This window comes from Coenobita brevimanus, chromosome 69, assembly GCF_032717465.1.
Source record: "Coenobita brevimanus isolate Jiangsu-jjx chromosome 69, ASM3271746v2, whole genome shotgun sequence".
Taxonomy (NCBI): Eukaryota; Metazoa; Arthropoda; class Malacostraca; order Decapoda; family Coenobitidae; genus Coenobita; species Coenobita brevimanus.
The window spans coordinates 26,595,904-26,603,130 of NC_137022.1; positions in this window are offsets into that span (position 1 = coordinate 26,595,904).

Consider the following 7,227-nt stretch of genomic DNA (forward strand, 5'->3'; position numbering starts at 1 on the left):
ACAGGTTCCTGCGTAAATTATGCCTGTTTATCTACGCAGTGTTTGGAATTAGTAAGAATTGAGTGCCTTTAGTTATTTAGTGGTAAATGTAGTAACAAAAACCCTAACGATAATTACAGTTAACCTACTATACTCCATACACCTCGACTCTTAACATTGTGTGTGTGTGTGATGAGGTAAAGGTGTGTATGTGCCACATCACACACACACACACACACACACACACCTGCATGAATAACGTGTCTGTTTATCTGTAGCCAGACGCTATAATCCCGTAAAAGGTATACACAGTAAAATACTTTAATAGCAACAGCCAGTGCCCTTTCTACCCCTGAAGGTGTAGGAACCAGAGGCAAGTTTACGACTGATCAATTCAGTTCCCCTTTTTCGGCTAGTAGGCTGTTTTTTTCGACTAAACAAATGCATCTAGTGTTGGCCTATATAACAGCTTAAAAAAGTATCTGTAGTTGTTCCAGTTGCAGAGAAAGGGTCACGAGGTAGTTTTTGAAGACTGGGCCGTATTTTCGTGCAGTTAGGAAGCTTACTAACACCTCTTCTGTACTGGTTTATTTCTGTATCTGCTCTTCTAGTACATTTTTGTATATGATTCATGCAGTTCATGTCGATATTAAAAAGATTTAAGAAGTAATAAAGAAAATATTAACAGTTAGGAAAATAAATCGTTCGGGAAGCGGTGCTAGAACCTTACCTCTTCAACCCGATTACTTTTTCTTCATACTTTCATCAAGGCACTAGATGATTGTAGTGAATTTATGAAGGACTTCTACAGTAGTTCTGAAAAGTTTAATGGAGGTTCTATCAAACTTCATATCAGATGTTTGTCCTGTATGTGAATAAAATTGTCGAGTGATATAGTCAGAATAAAGGAAATAATACGTCATTGGAGTCAAGGGGTTAATAAAGCATTGTATTCAAATGCACCAACCGCAGCAAAAGCGATTGAGTAAATGACCAGCCTGTACCCAGTGGTTGCATTACATGACCAAAGAACTTCCATTCATTTCCTCGGGACTGAACGTAGGTGCAGTGCCAGGGCCTTCACTTCGAATAGGATGTTCAGATTGCTATACAAGTAGTCTTGAGCCACCCTCCCCCTCCCCAGGGAAAGAAAGAAAAATTATGAAGGCGGGTGATCAGTGGTTTCATTTAAAGCATTGTTTCTGTTCATGTTTTTTCGTAGCAAATACTGTATTTCTTAATGGATATTGCACAGCTGTATTTCATATATCGCTTAAAGGTTCCTGTTATATCTTATTGATTAAAACAGCATGAATCATCATTCGTGAAATGCTATCAGAAATTATTTTCAAACGCTTCAACCTTTGTCTCATTGTATTAAGATGTAAGTTGTTCAAATACTTTTTGCAATAAGTGTACCACCAGGATACAACTGCCTGTGGTGTACGGTACATGTAATTACTCATAGCTCGAGTACCCATCTAACCACTTGTAAGACAAGTGTGTGGTGGGACATTATGGGTGACCATGTATACTGAATTCAAGATGAGCTGATTACTGTGTTCTACCATCCATGTTTTGCATATTGATCTATTTTGCCGCATCTGTAAATTTAGTGTTCAGAGTCGTCCCATCACCATTTTCCTCCTGTCTCTTTACTCCACCCCCACAAGCAGCAGCAGTACTGGTTGTCATCGTCATTGTCGTCATTATCATCATCATTATCATCATTGCCATCTTAATCATCATCATCATCATTATCACCACCATCATTATCATCATCTGAAAGGATATAAGTTCAATCCCAGGCTGGAACTAGGAACATTTTAATCGTGTGAATTTCGTTCAAATACAGTGGAATTTAATGATCTTATAGAGGACCCAAAATGTCAGAAAAACACCCCTGTTAATGCCATCACACCAGTCCTAAATGAGCCAACCTTTGCATGCATTCAGTATGGACTGTGGATAGAAGTGCCAAATTGGTGACATGTGAAGATATGTGGTATGTAGGAGGACTGCTGAACCTCAGGGAGTCAGCTATCAGATGTACAGGTATGGTTGGAGTTAGATAATAATAATAATAATAGTAAAAGTAATCTTAGCCTTTAAAACCACTAGAAACTCTGCTGATAATTTTACTACATCTGTGCTTTTCATAGTACTAGCACAATGTACAATTCATGAGTACTGTAATCCACTGTGCCCTCGCTGTAATGCAGCACCCCCTCACACCACAGCACATTCACCTCTTGCACCTCACCCCAACAACATGGCAATCCATCAGCGTAGTAGTAGCAGTAGTAATAATAGTTGTGGCCCCAGGCTCATCTGAATGTGAACCTAGTGAAGTGCAGGCTGAATCTGTCCTCCTCCTGCAGTCCACCACTCTCATTTTGGAGGATAGGGGGGATGCTGAGGGACATTTGTATAACCATGCAGTGGAGTTGCATGGTTATATCAGTGCCACCACATGAAGGCTTCCCTCTACAGCATCTCCAACATAACAAAAAATCCCTGGGAGTGCCTGGCTGAAGTGTCTGGTTTCTAGCAGTCCATGAGATTCACTGGTTTCTAGCAGTACATGAGGTTCACACCCAGATAAGCCTGGGTCCACAAAAACAGCAAAAACAACATTCTCAGGGGCTTCAAAAGCATTTTAGCACCTTGTGATGATGATGATATAAAGAGTATGAAAATGGGATCACTTTACACACTGAATTTCATCATCATTATCATCTACATCTGGACCTCCTTTCCCACCTTAGCATGGGGTGAGGAGGAGCATCATCCAGACAGCCAAAGTTTACCCAATTCAATGTGCCACGCGTCCATTCACTCATCATTCAAGCCCACAGAATCATGGCTCCATCTGATAAGCCAAAAAATGTCACCACGTTCTGTAGCCCCACATATACAGTATTTATTCGATAGAGCCAGTCCGAAGGCTGTCACGTTAAAAAGGGGTGCCAGATTGCTGATCATGCACTTCTTTGCACAAATTCGTCCAGCCAACTCGATCTCTTGTCAGTCCCTTAGCCTCGCCAACTTCCATACCTCTCTTCCTCACACACACATCCTCCAAATCCTTCCACCTTCGTCTTGGCCTACCTCGCCTCCTTCCTTCTTCAAATTCACTCAGATATACCCTTATGACCCCTCTGTTGTCATCTATTCTCTCCACATGACCATACCATGTCAGTACACTCTCTTCGATTCTGGTGTCCACAGACTTCCTCACTCTGCATCTTTCACGAATCACATTCTGTATCCTGCCCTCTCTCTGTACTCCACATCCATTCCTCAGCAGTCCCATCTCCATTGCTGTTACTCTTGACATTTCATTTTCATGCCACACCATAGACTCTCACATGTTTGTTAAAGTTGGCATTAACACTCCTTCATGTAAGCCTCGTGCAGCTGCAACACTCAGACCTGTTTCTTATCAAGGCCTTCATAGCACCAGGTACTTTCCTTCCTTGTGTCATTCTACTTTTTTTCTTTTGCACCTTTTCTTCTCTTTTCTGTCACTTTACCCAGTTGTTTGAACTCTCTCACCACTTTCAGTCTCTCTCCATTAACTCTAACATCACACTGGAAGTCACCTTCTCTCTCAGTAACCATCACTCTACTCTTTTTTACATTTCCTCTTAAGGCACAACACTCACAGACATCTACAAAACTCTGCACTGGTTTACCAAGCTCGTTTCGGTATTTGCAAGTAGGACTGCATTATCAGCATACACCAAATTTGAGATATTCCATCCATCACCATTCATTACCAATGTCATCCCTGTCTCCATTACTCATGTCTTCTCTCATCACCCCATCTTCCATTCATATTGCCCATTACAATCACTGCATAACTCCTGGGCATTTCTCCCACAGCTTCATCCAGCTCATCCCAAAACCCTCTCACTCCTGTCATCATACGGTGCATACGCTACAATCACAGCCACTTTCACCCTCTCAAACTTGTACTTGACATACATACATCTCGAACTGACACATTTGTAATCTCTCATTCCACTCTGCCACACTTCATTCGTCAACAGAGCTACTCCTTTCTTGCATCTTCCTCGCCCATTCATGCCCGATTTTACACATTTCACACCCTCCCAATCATCCACTTCACACCCTTTCAGCTTTGTTTCACAGTGCCATCACAGCTTATCTCGCACTCTTGAACACATTCACTACTTCATCCTCTTGCTCTCCTTATTCACGCCTCTCACATTCCACATGGCCATGTGAATCTGCTCATTTAGTTGGGGACCTGGGCAGGTATTGGGTCCTCTGTGGCTCTTTGAAATGTCTGCCATGATTTAATGATTTTAGATAGGGGAATCTGGGGAACACTTAACCCAGTCAAAACCCAGGTTATATGGTTACCACCCAGCATAGTAAATGGTTTCCTGGGAACAGGAAACCGTTTGGCTTGTCACTCAGTGTAGAGACCATAAGGCATCCCTACATTGTGTGAGGATGATGGGCACCCCAACCTACCATTTATTTAAATAATTTAATAAATAATTTGGTGTTAGGTAGGGGCACTCACCATCCACTCACTTGATGTAGTGCTGCTTTGGGTGTCTGCCTTTTCCTCTCTTCCTTCCTTCTTCGTCTGTCTTTCCTTCATTCTTTTCTCATCCTGCTTGTGGGTGACTTTACCTATTTTGTCTTTCTTTCATTCTTTGCTCTTCCTTCTGCCAGTGGGTGACTCTACACTGAGTGACAAGCCAAATGGTTTCCTGTACACCAAGAAACCCTTTACTATGCTGGATGGTAACCATATAACCAAATTACGGCACCTGGTGGTTTAGTGGGTAATTACGGCGCTCCAATCGGAGTGAGACAGCACAGGTTTATATCCAAGGGATGGTTGGGGTTTATTGTTCATGTAATGCCACTCAGGGATTAGTGAGGCTGGTTATTTTCATCATAAATGTAAGGACCAACTTGCCTAGCCCCGCGCTCCTGCACTCCTTATGGGGCGACATAGGATTCGATGATGGATGTATGGAATAAATACTGTAATTTAATAAATAATTTAATAAATTTTAATATACAAAAAAACTCTACAAATTGCACAGCATACTAACAGCATGTGTTACAGCCATATGCTTAAGATGACCGTAATGACACCATCTTTGGTATAAACTTTTAGTCTAAATACTGCATATTAAAATACTCGTAATTCATTAAAGTACTTTTGCCTTAACTTGGCCCAGCTTTTCATTCTTTTGCAGCTTATTTCATGGAGCTTAGGGGGGAAAAAAAAAATGCTCTTCTTCATGGATAGCACCATATTCTAATGTTAACCCATTGTTACAGCTCAGCATTAAAGATGAGGTATAGCAAATTTAGGCCAATTTAAAGTAAAAAGAGTATAGTATCTCTGTGAGGCATAAGACATCTTTTTAAAATTAAATTCTTGACATCTCCTGATGATTTTATTCAGCATAGGATAGAGTCTTCAAACTGATGGTGTTAGGTATTGCTGTAATAAACCCTTGTAATATGAGGCCTTTCCTAACATTTTTAATCTGGAGCTCATATTCTCATATGTTAAGGAGGCTCCTAAGCACCTCTTCCTTATCAGTTTATTTTTTAATATGGATGGTTAATATCCCTGACTGTAGTGTACAGTACATATATTAGTGCTGTGATGAGAAAGAGTAGGCTGAGATGGTTTGGGCATGTGGAGAGGATGGAGGTTGACAACTGGGTACAGAGGTGGTGATGTGTGAATGATGAAGGTAGAGATGTGAGAAAGAGACCAAAAAAGACCTGGAATGGAATCATACAGTGTGACCTCAAAGATAAGAGACAATAAGGTAGACTGCTAAAGATCCTGCAGCATGGAGAGTTGCCATTAGGTAAACAAGGTTGACGTATGCAGGTATGATGAAACCTTTATAAATGAATGAATGTATGCATTGTATGACAATGTTAGAAGGACAGGTGAGAACAGTACAGTGCAACAGGAAAAGTAAACGGCTTACAGAGAGATGTTAGCTTCCTCAGCTGAAAAGAATACGGCTTGGGGTGACACTTCATGGTTTAATCATTCTACTACCAGACAGTCATGTCAGACTCAAGAAAGGCCTCTTGTACTGATGAGGTTTATTTATGCTATATACAACCCCTCCAGTTTGAAAGTCTGTCTTAAGGTGAGTAACATTATCATGAAGTTGCAAAAAGAAATTAAAAGATATCTCTCAGCTTCCCCCCCCCCCCTCTAAGTTTTTGCCCTTTTGCAGCTTATTTCGTGTAGCTCACTGGCCCAATACTGTGGCTTTTTATCCTTTCCAAAGCACCTCTTTTTTTTTTACTGGAATCATATTCTAGTGTTACTCTGTTGTTACAACTCAGCATTCAAGATGGCAATTTTAGGCCATGTTAGAGTAAAATGGGCATAGGAAAAATATTCTAATAAGGACAACACCCAGACTCAGGAGATTAAAGCAATAACTTGTCTGACTCATTATTAAGTACCCCAGCTAAGAACCTGTGTGAAACTTTGCCTAAGTACTTCCTAAAGATTAAGTATCAGATTCAGCATGGTTATTAAGTAGTACACACCTCATTCATCTTCACTTACTGAAGTGCTCTAAGTCAGGATTTTTTTTGTACAGTAATCATTCATCAACCATTGTATTTATTGTTAAGATGCTAACCAACAGAACCTTCACTCCTCTGCTTCTTCCTCCAGTGACTTTTCACACTAATGTTTGTGAGTGCATGAACCATTGAATATGAGCTTTACTAAAATAGTTACCATGGAATCATAAGCAGAATTCACACCTACTAGATATAGCTAGTATGCTAATACTGAGGATTCTGTTAACTAAGAAATAAAGCAAGCAACTGTGGCAGTGGCCCTGTGTCAAATACAATACCAAATTCACTAGCCATGTAGAAAGCATACATAACTTCATCTTCAGTTTCCTACATTCTTCCTGTTTCAAGGTTTATCAGTTGATTATTCTCTTTATCTAATACTGTAGTGCATTTAAATGTCATATTGTTATCACTGTTATGATTGTCTACAGGTTTAGATATGAAATGATTCATATCACCCCTGCAGTCCAATAATGTACTGTATTTTTTATTTTGTTCATACTATCTCCAGCCTGCTACATTCATCCCAGGAAAGACCTTTGTTAGCGAAGGGAAAATTGTATGGGTGTATCTAACCTGTTAATGAAGGGCATATTGCAGGCTATCAAACCTGTTAACGAAGGG